The sequence below is a fragment of the Pan troglodytes genome, chromosome 10 (genome assembly GCF_028858775.2).
Source record: "Pan troglodytes isolate AG18354 chromosome 10, NHGRI_mPanTro3-v2.0_pri, whole genome shotgun sequence".
Lineage (NCBI taxonomy): Eukaryota > Metazoa > Chordata > Mammalia > Primates > Hominidae > Pan > Pan troglodytes.
In genome coordinates, this window is record NC_072408.2 from 43939161 (window position 1) to 43949398 (window position 10238).

The window sequence follows — 10238 nt, forward strand, 5'->3', positions numbered from 1 at the left end:
CCCACACATGTGCTGGTAAATGCAAGTTGGCCAGGCTAAGAGTGTCCAAGAGGGGATAGTATGTGTAGAGGCCTGGTGGCAAAAAGGAACTGTGGGTCTAAGGAGCTGAAAGGGACATGAAGAGAGAGGAGGACTATGGAGGGAGATGTGGCCAGAGCTGTAGGCCAGGTCAGATCAAGCAATAAGGGCCTATTAATAAGGAGTTTGCACTTTAACCTGAAGGCAGTGACACTCAGCAGATAGCATTATGGAATAACAATTTGCATTTTACTTTATTTTATTTTATTTATTTTGGAGACAAAGTCTCACTCTGTTGTCCAGGCTGGAGTGCAGTGGCATGATCTTGGCTCACTGCAACCTCTGCCTCCCTGGTTCAAGCAATTCTCGTGCCTCAGCCTCCTGAGTAGCTGGGACTGCAGGCGTGTGCCACCACGTCCATCTAATTTTTTGTATTTTAGTAGAGACAGGGTTTCACCATGTTGCTCAGGCTGGTCTCAAATTCCTGAGCTCAGGCAATCCACCTGCCTCAGGCTCCCAAAATGCTGGGATTACAGGCATGAGCCACCACGCCTGGCCAACAATGTGTATTTTAGAGGAACTTCTCCAGCTACAGTGTGAAAGATGGACTGGAGGGGTCAGGATGCAGGAAACCAGGAGGAGGTCCCACCACCCTAGGTGAGAATGATGGTAGCTAGGACCAGGGTAGGGATGAAGAAAGGTGGACAGAGTTAAGATATAACAGAAGATAGGATGGACAAGACTTTGTGTTCATTGATTGATTGGGGCTAGGGCCTTTGGTGATAAGAGAGAAGGAAGTCCTAACAAATCTCATGTGTTTATTGGCTAGTTATACCAGTCTTGGAATATTGAGGACAGAGCAGGTTTGGGGAGTTCTGTTTCAGACATGATGAGTTTGAGAGGCCTGGGAGCCATCCAAGGAGCCATCCAGAAGGAGCTGGGCCTTGAGGGCTGGAGCTCAGGAGGGAGGCATGAGCTGGAGACACGGATCTCAAAGTAACCAATGAGCACTGAAGGCAAGGCGTGATGTGCTCACCCAGGAGATGTATGGAGAGGGAGCAGAGGAACTGGGCGCTAGGAACACCAGCATTTAAAGGAGAAGCAAAGAGAAACCTACAAAGAAATCTGAGGAACCCTGCAGAGAGGTAGGAGGGAGATGAGCTGAGTAGGGTAGGAAAGCCAAGAGGCAGAGTGGTCACTGGAATAAGGAATGACTGGGAGGGTCTGCTGGATTTAGCAACAAGACCAGTGGTGACCTCCAAATGATCAGTTTCCATGGCAAAATCAGGGGGCGTGGGCTGAGGAGTGAGTGGGAGGTGAGAAGCTGGCTTTTCCAATAAATGTGAGCAAGAAGGGGAGGAAGAGGGAGTCCAGAGTGGCTGGAGGGGTGTGGGCTTGAGGGTTTCTCTTGGCAGCCAGTTGATGCCTTGTGGGAAGGACCTGATGGAGAAGAGTAAGTTGAGAATTCATTCAGAAGAGTGAAAGGTTATTAAGAGTGAAGAACCTGAGGCCGGGCGTGGTGGCTCACACCTGTAATCCCAGCACTTTGGGAGGCCAAGGCAGGCGGATCACCTGAGGTCGGGAGTTTGAGACCAGCCTGACCAACATGGAGAAACCCCAGCTCTACTAAAAATACAAAATTAGCTGGGTGTGGTGGCACATGCCTGTAATCCCAGCTACTTGGGAGGCTGAGGCAGGAGAATCGCTTGAACCCAGGAGGCGGAGGTTGCAGTGAGCTGAGATAGCGCCATTGCACTCCAGCCTGGGCAACAAGAGCAAAACTCCATCTCAAAAAAAAAAAAAAAAAAAGAAAAAGAAAAGAAAAGAAAAAGAGTGAGGAACCTGAATGGGGGGCTGGAAAGGTAGAAGGAGGAAGCAATAGAGACGCAGGTGAGTTCATAGGTTTGTTGTCTGCCATTGAGGGCATCTTAGGGCTTCTCTTTTCTTTTCTTTTCTTTTTTCTTTTCTTTTCTGATGGAGTCTTATTCTGTCACCCAGGCTGGAGTGCAATGGCGCAGTCTTGGCTCACTGCAGCCTCCACCTCCCGGGTTCAAGCGATTCTCATGCCTCAGCCTCCCGCGTAGCTAGGATTACAGGCAACCACCACCACGCCTGGCTAATTTTTGTATTTTTAGTAGAGACAGGGTTTCACAGTGTTGTCCAGGCTGGTCTCGAACTCCTGGCCTCAGATGACCCACCTGCCTCGGCCTCCCAAAGTGCTGGGATTACAGGTGTGAGCTACCGTGCCCAGCCTAGGGCTTCCATTTTATTTATGAAGAATCAAAGTCAGCGTGGGGACTTTCAGTTGTTGGAGAAGTATAAAATGTTTGAAAGAGACTTATTGGAGGATCTGAGAGCCACAAAGAGGGTTGTGACTCTTAGATCCTCCAATAAGTCTCTTATTAGAGGAGTGATTGTGATAAATCTGTTTTTATGGTTTTACCTCAACACTATGGGGATTAGGTTCTCAAATTCACACCTGAAACACAATAAAAGTGCAAATCTGGAAGAATGGTGGAAAGACCAGTTTGATAATGAATATTGATCAAAAAAAGTAAAAGAAGAAGAAAGAGAAGTAATTTTATTCGTTTCAGGTACATACAGTAACACAAAATATTACCTAGTGGTTGGGAAAGAATCATTTGTAATTAGCATAGAAATTGTTTGCAATGTAAATGAGTGTTTCTGAAGTACTTGACTATGCTTAAAAACAGTACTTTAGTATTTTAAGAATTCCCCTTGTGGGGTGAAACCACTTTATATCTATTTTAAGACCTTGTTAAGTCTGCTTAAATGTAGTTAATTTTTTTTTCTGGAAAAGATACTGGCTACATCAGAAAACAGTTTCTGGCAAAGGTAAGATTGTGCAACTGCACACTGCACAAGCGCTTTCCAAAGGCCATTTCCACCAGAGAGCAGATCTGATTGCCGGAGATTGTTACTAAGGGAACAGCGGGGCATGAATATAAATTTCATTTCTCTAAAGACCTAACTAAAGTATTGATCCAAAGGGAGCAGCCAGTGAATACAGGATGAAGAGGCTTTTTCTAATTGAAATAAATAAATATAAACATAGAAGTATACATATATATAATCACAGGTTTTCACCTTTTCACCTTGCCTTGCAAATCTCTCCTATTTAGCTGCAGCCCAGATGAGGAGGCCAGAGAGATAAGAGAGCCAGGAGCTGGGGAGCAAAGCAAGAGGTGTTGACACCAAGCTGGTCTGCAACTCTGCAGAACTGAACCTGCAAACACTATCGGCAAGGATAGCATACTATCATTAGCATTATTTTTATTATTGAACAACAATTCTGGCCAGGCCTCTTGGCCAACATGATCACAGTCCTCACAACCACCTTACATATTATCCCCATTCTGAATAGGAGGAAACTGAGTCCCTGGAGGTTCTGTTATGTTTCATGCCCAGGATCTGAGGCTCTGCAGTTGTTAATTTTTTTTCTTTTCCCTCTATGGTCTTCAGGTTAATCACGGGGTAACATGTTATCATCCTTATTCTGTGCAAGGTAACGAGGCCTCTCTTAGATTTTATTTTCCAGCTCCTTCTCCAATCCCCCTTTCCATCTCCATCTATCTTGCTCTCCTCACCCCCAGGCACTCTAGTGAGCTTGCTCCATGTCCTAAAACGTATGCATATCCTTGCTAAGCATATAATGTTGTTTTGAATATGTATGCATCCTAAACTTATATAAAAGGCATTGTGTTATAACCCTCATTCTCTTTATTTGCCAATCCCATATTTTTAAGGTCTATCTATGTTGCTGCATATATGTGTGGTTAATTGCTTCCAATGGATGACATCGTATTCTGAACATTTTCTTATCTGTTGCCCTAGGGATGGACACCAAGGTTGGTTCCAGTTCCCTGCTACCACAAGCAACAGTGTGTTGAACTTCATCATGTCTCCACTTGTGGACTTGTATGAGAATTTCTAGGAGATACATGGTTGACCCTTGAACAAGGTGAGGTTTGGGGTGCTGATCTCCCATGCAATCAAAAATCTGTGTATGACTTTTGACTCCCCCACAATTTAATAATAGTCTATTGTTGACTGGAAGCCTTACTGATAATGAACAGTCAATTAACACATACGTATATATGTATTATGTACTATATTCTTAAAATAAAGTAAGCTAGAGAAAAGAAAATGTTAAGAAAATCATAAGGAAGAGAATATATGTGTGTGTGTGTGTGTGTGTGTGTGTGTATGTGTATATATATATATATATATATATATATATATATATATTTGAGATGGAATCTCGCTCTGTCACCCAGGCTGGAGTTCAGTGGTGCGATCTCGGCTCACTGCAAGCTCCGCCTCCCTGGTTCAAAAAATTCCCCTGCCTCAGCTTCCCGAGTAGCCAGGATTACAGGTGCACACCACCACGCCTGGTTAATTTTTTTTGTATTTTTAGTAGAGACGGGTTTTCACCATGTTGGCCAGACTGGTCTCGAACTCCTGACCTCAGGCAATCCACCAGCCTCGACTTCCCAAAGTGCTGGGATTACAGTCGTGAGCCACCGTGCCTGGCCAGAAGAGGAAATATATTTACTATCCATTAAGTGGAAGTGGATTATCATAAAGTCTTCATCCTTGTCTTCATGTTGAGTAAGCTGAGAAGGAGGAGGAAGAGAAGGGGTTAGTCTTGCTGTCTCAGTAGTGGCAAAGGAGGATGGAAATCTGCATGTAAGTGAATGCATGTAGCACAAACTTGTGTTGTTCAAGGGTCAACTGTATACCCAGGAATGGTATCATGAGGCCAAATGGCATAGGAATACCCATTTTTACTAAGTAATGCTAAAAAGTCTATGCCAGTTTATACTTCTACAAGAACTGCACAAGAGTTCTTATTCCCCCACACCCTTGACAACTCTTAGCATTATCCACTTTTCTCATTTTGCCATTTTGATGGATGTTAGTTGGTATGTCATTTACATGTACATTTCTCTGATTACTAGTGAGTTTGAGCATTCCATTCTATACTCGTTAGCCATTTGGGCTTCCTCTTTTGTAAATTAACTCTGCATATCTCTCGCCTGTTTTTCTCTTGGGTCTTACTGATTTGCAAGAGTATTTTATATATTGTAGATATTAATGCCTCAACAGTTTTAAGGACTGTAAATATCTCCTTCCAGTCTACCATCTATCTATGAGTTTTATTAATTTTTCAATGTTAAATATATATAGTGTATAATTGAAGAGTGAACTGATATAGTCATGTTCATATTTTGTTTTACAGTTTGCACTTCAAGGGTCTTCTTTTTTTTTGAGACAGAGTTCTGCTGTGTTGCCCAGCTGGAGTGCAGTGGCGTGATCTCGGCTCACTGCGACCTCTGCCTCCCGGTTCATGCGATTCTCCTGCCTCAGCCTCCCGAGTAGCTGGGACTACAGGCACCCGCCACCACGCTTGGCTAATTGTTTGTATTTTTAGTAGAGATGAGGTTTCACCATGTTAGCCAGGATGGTCTCCATTTCCTGACCTCGTGATCCACCCGCCTCGGCCTCCAAAAGTGCTAGGATTACAGGCGTGAGCCACCGGCGCCCGGCCAAGGGTCTTCTTTAAGTCTTTCCCCAACCCTGGGTCACAAGGATGTTCTCTTACACTTTCTTTTACTAGCCTTATAGTGTGGCCTTTTACACTTTGGTCCTTAATCCATGTGGAGTCCATCTTTGTAGACGATGTAAGGGAGAGTCCCAACTGCATTTTCTATCTGAACAGTGTTCCAGTATTTCCAACACTATCTAAAAAATCTGGCCTTTCTTCCCCATATTTTAACAGCTTTATTAAGATATAATTTACATACCATACAATTCATCCATTTAAAGCACATAATTCAATGACTTTCAGTATATTCACAGAACTGTAAAACCATGATCACAGTCCATTTTAGAATATTTTCATCACCCCCACACAAAACCCTGTATTTTTTAGCCATCATCTTCACTTTTTTTCTTTTTTTTTTTTGAGACAGGGTCTCACTCCATAGCCCAGGCTGGAGTACAGTGGTGTGATCTCAGCTCACCGCAACCTCTGCCTCCCAGGTTCAAGCAATTCTTGTGCCTCAGCCTCCTGAGTAGCTAGGATTACAGGTGTGCGCCACCATGCCTGGCTAATTTTTGTATTTGCAGTAGAGACAGGGTTTCACCATGTTGACCAGGCTGATCTCAAACTCCTGACCTCAGGTGATCTGCCTGCCTTAGCCTCCCAAAGTGCTGGGATTACAGGCGTGAGCCACCACGCCCAGCCTTCACTAATTTCTGATGCAACCTTTATCACATAACAGTTTTCAGATGCATATGGATTTGTTTCTGAGTTCTTTGTTTTTTGTTTTTTTGTTTTTAAGATAGGATCTCACTGTCACCCAGGCTGGAGTGAAGTGGTGTGATCATGGCTCACTGGAGCCCTAGACTCCCACCCGACCAGCGGACTCAAGCAATCCTCCCATCTCAGCCTCCTGAGAAGCTGGGACCACAGGCATGTGCCACCATGCCTGGGTAATTTTTTATTTTTTGTAGAGACAGGGTCTTGCGATGTTACCCAGGCTGGTCTTGAACTCCTGGGCTCAAGCAATCCTCCTGCCTCAGCCTCCCAAAGTACTGGGATTACAGACATGAGCCACTGCGCCTGGGTGTTCCTGGGTTCTGTTTTGTTTTGTTTTGTTTTGTTTTGTTTTTCAGACAGAGTTTTGCTCTTCCACCCAGGCTGGAGTGAAGGAGCATGATCTCTGCTCACTGCAACCTCCACCCTCCAGGTTCAAGTGATTCTCCTGCCTCAGCCTCCCGAGTAGCTGGGATTATAGGCACCCGCCCCCACGTCTGGCTAATTTTTGTATTTTTAATAGAGACGAGGTTTCACCATGTTGGCCAGGCTGGTCTCGAACTCCTGACCTCAGGTGATCCACCTGCCTTGGCCTCCCAAAGTGCTGGGATTACAGGCGTGAGAGACCGTGCCCAGCCTGTTCCTGGGTTCTTTAACATGTTCTACTTGTCTATTTGTCTACTTGTCTGGTACTATTCTATTTTTCTGTGACTTGTCTTATTGTCTTCTGGGGCAAGTCTCCCCCTTTGCACTTCTTCACAACTGACTTGGCCAAATTCACATTTCCTTTGACCCAGGAATTCCACTTTTTAGAATGTATCTTACAGAAATACTTGAATAAAGGAAAATAATGTATACACAAATTTATTCACTGCAGCCTTGCTTATAATGGCCCCAAACTGGAAAAAAACAAAACTTCCAAAAATAGGGGACTGGTACATTCAAAGAGTGGAATACTACACTGTTTTAATTTTCTGTAGGGACTAATTCTTTCTTTGCTGCCCAGGTTGGACTCAAACACCTCGGCCTCCCAAAGGGCTGGGATTATAGGCATGAGCCACCACACCCGGCCTTTATTTCTTTATTTTAAATTTTTTTTTTTTCGTTCCCACACTACTCCAGTGTAGATGCATTGGCTTTTGAATCATGTGAATGCATAACATAGTCAGAAAATTAAAAAAAAAAAAAAAAAGAAAAGAACCCAAAATAAAGAAAATTGACTTAGTTATTCATGAACTTATACTCTTCCATATAAATTTAGAATAAATTTGTCGAATTACTAAAACAACAGGTAGGCTAGGCATGGTAGCTTGCACCTGTAATCCTAGCTACTCGGGAGGCCCAGGTGGGAGGATGACTTGAGGCTGGGAGTTTGAGGCCAGTCTGAGCAACATCTGAGTAAGACTTCTATCTCTAAAAAAAATTAAAAGTAAAAAAAATTAGCCAGGATGGTGACATGCACCTGTAGTCTCAGCTACCCAGGAGGCTGTCTCAGGAGGATTGTTTGAGCCTAGGAGTCTGTGACCGGCCTAGGTGATATAGCAAGATCCTGCCTCAAAATAAATAAATAAGTAAGTAAGTAAAATCCAACAAAACAGCTGGAATTTTGTTTTTGTTTTGTTTTGTTTTATTTTTTGAGACAGAATCTCACTCTGTCTCCCAGGCTGGAGTACAGTGGTATGATCTCAGCTCACTGCAACCTCCGCCTCCCAGGTTCAAGCAATTTTCCTACCCCAACCTCCAGAGTAGCTGGGATGACAAGTGCCCACCACCACGCCTGGCTAATTTTTTGTGTCTTTAGTAGACATGAGGTTTCACCATGTTGGCCAGGCTGGTCTCAAACTCCTGGCCTCAAGTGATCTGCCCGCCTCAGCCTCCCAAAGTTCTAGGATTACAGGAGTGAGCCACTGGACCAGGGTAGAACAGCTGGAATTTTGACTTGGATAAAACCCTTTGCTCTTTACTCCTCTGCTCCTTCCACCAAGTGTCAAAAATGCAATGAGAGATGTGAGGGCCTGAAGCCAGGATAAGGCCCTAGCTGGGTGGCAACCAGGACTGGAAAACAGTTAAATCAAGAAAATCTCCAAGTTGTATATGCTGGCTGTTGTTTTTCTGTTAAATGCTGGCCACTTAGAACCATCTATTCCACTTTTCTGTGTTTGTCTTACTGTTTTATTAAGGAGTTGCATCTCTGGAGAAGAGGAAGAAAGAATCATTGAATATTAAATCTTTAAAACATCTGTCCATGAGCAATGACTACTTAAAACACCAGTGGCAGGCCTCATCACCCACCTGGTGGCAGGTTATCTCAACTGCAGGCCCAGCGCTTTAGGACAACTACCTTTGTCAAGTTGAACTTACAAATCCAACACAAGAAGGGTGGTAGGGCCTGCCTCGAAAACTTGTTTGCTTTGTTTATTTTTCTAAACATCAGTTCAGCCTCTTGGCCTGAAGGATCATAGATTCCAAATTAGTAGACTCAAAATTAATGAGATTTTCCAGTAACAAGCTTGAGACTAAAATTAAGGAAAATGCACTAATTATAGACTATCTAGCCACCTAACCACCACTTGGATCCAAGCCTCTGGGAGGAGAGGAGGAGGGAAGAGGACGGTCCTCGATTAGACCTGCACTGGACTGTCCTTCCTCTAGGTGCTGCTGCCCATTTCCCTGGCCTGGGGCCTCCCAGCACCCAGTGCTTACTGCCTCAGGGCTCCCATCCTGACCCAGGCCAAGCTGGGTCCCTCTTCTGAGACCTGTGTAAGCCTTCAGGCCAAATTCCTGGAGACTATCAAATAGGGCCCATGGTGGAGGTAGGGGAATCCTTTCTCCTCAGTTCTGGGAAGTGGTATGAGGTGGGGGTGTGGAGTGGGCGGTTCTGGGAGAAGGAAGAGGGGTAGAAAAGGCAGACAAAATGCCCATTATACCCAAGCCTGTCGATTTCCTTTTTTCATGTCTTTATCAGTGTTTGTGACGGAGCTTCTTATCAACAGGAAACGCCTGCCTGAGGGGATGAGGCAGGTCCTGGGGGCTGGACATGGGACAGGGAATTCTGGGTAGTGCGTGGCGGCTGGGCAGCCAGACCAAGTGGTCTCCCCTTTCCCAGGACCCATTAAGGTTCTCAGGCTCTTTGCCTTGGCATCTGGTGGATCCTTTGATGTACACAGGAAGACAGCACACCAGACATGCCCCAAAGCCAGAGGGTCTACAGGAGGGAGCCCTGGGTGGGGCTCCAGCCCTGACCCTCTGTGATCAAGGAAGGTTGCCAAACAGCTCAAGCTATAATATAGGAATTGTCTTTGCCCCTAGTCTCCACCAATCACCAATCCCCCTCCTTTCCAGATGAGGAGGCCGAGCAACTGGCCAAGGTCCCAGATAACTTAGTGACAGTCACCTCAACTGGCCCTTGTAAGTCTGTTTCTGCATCTGAGCCCTCAGAGGCTGGTGTGTGTGTTGAGCATCCAGGCCTGGGACAATGAGGTACTTGGTACAGACCTCTAGATGAAGAAGAGGAGGGGACTCCAGCACTGACTGACCTCCTACTGTGTGCCAGGTGCTCCAAAAATATTGATCATGAGACTATGATCCTTATCTCTCAGATAAGGCTCCCAGGAGAGGAACAGACTGCAGGTCAGATTTCCCAAGAGGTGAAGATCTAATCTTAGCGCTGAAAATAAATGCCCATGAGGGATGTCTGGGCCAAGCAAGCCTTTATGGGTGGCTGAAAGAAACAGGTTTATCTATCTAGACATCTTTCTTCAAACCGTCAGAAGACTGAATAGAGAAACAGGAACTGGCTGTTCTCCTGGTAGGAGAGGTGGGAAGGGTTTGTGCAGAACAGAAGATGGGTTACCTGACTTCCTATTCCTTACCCTCT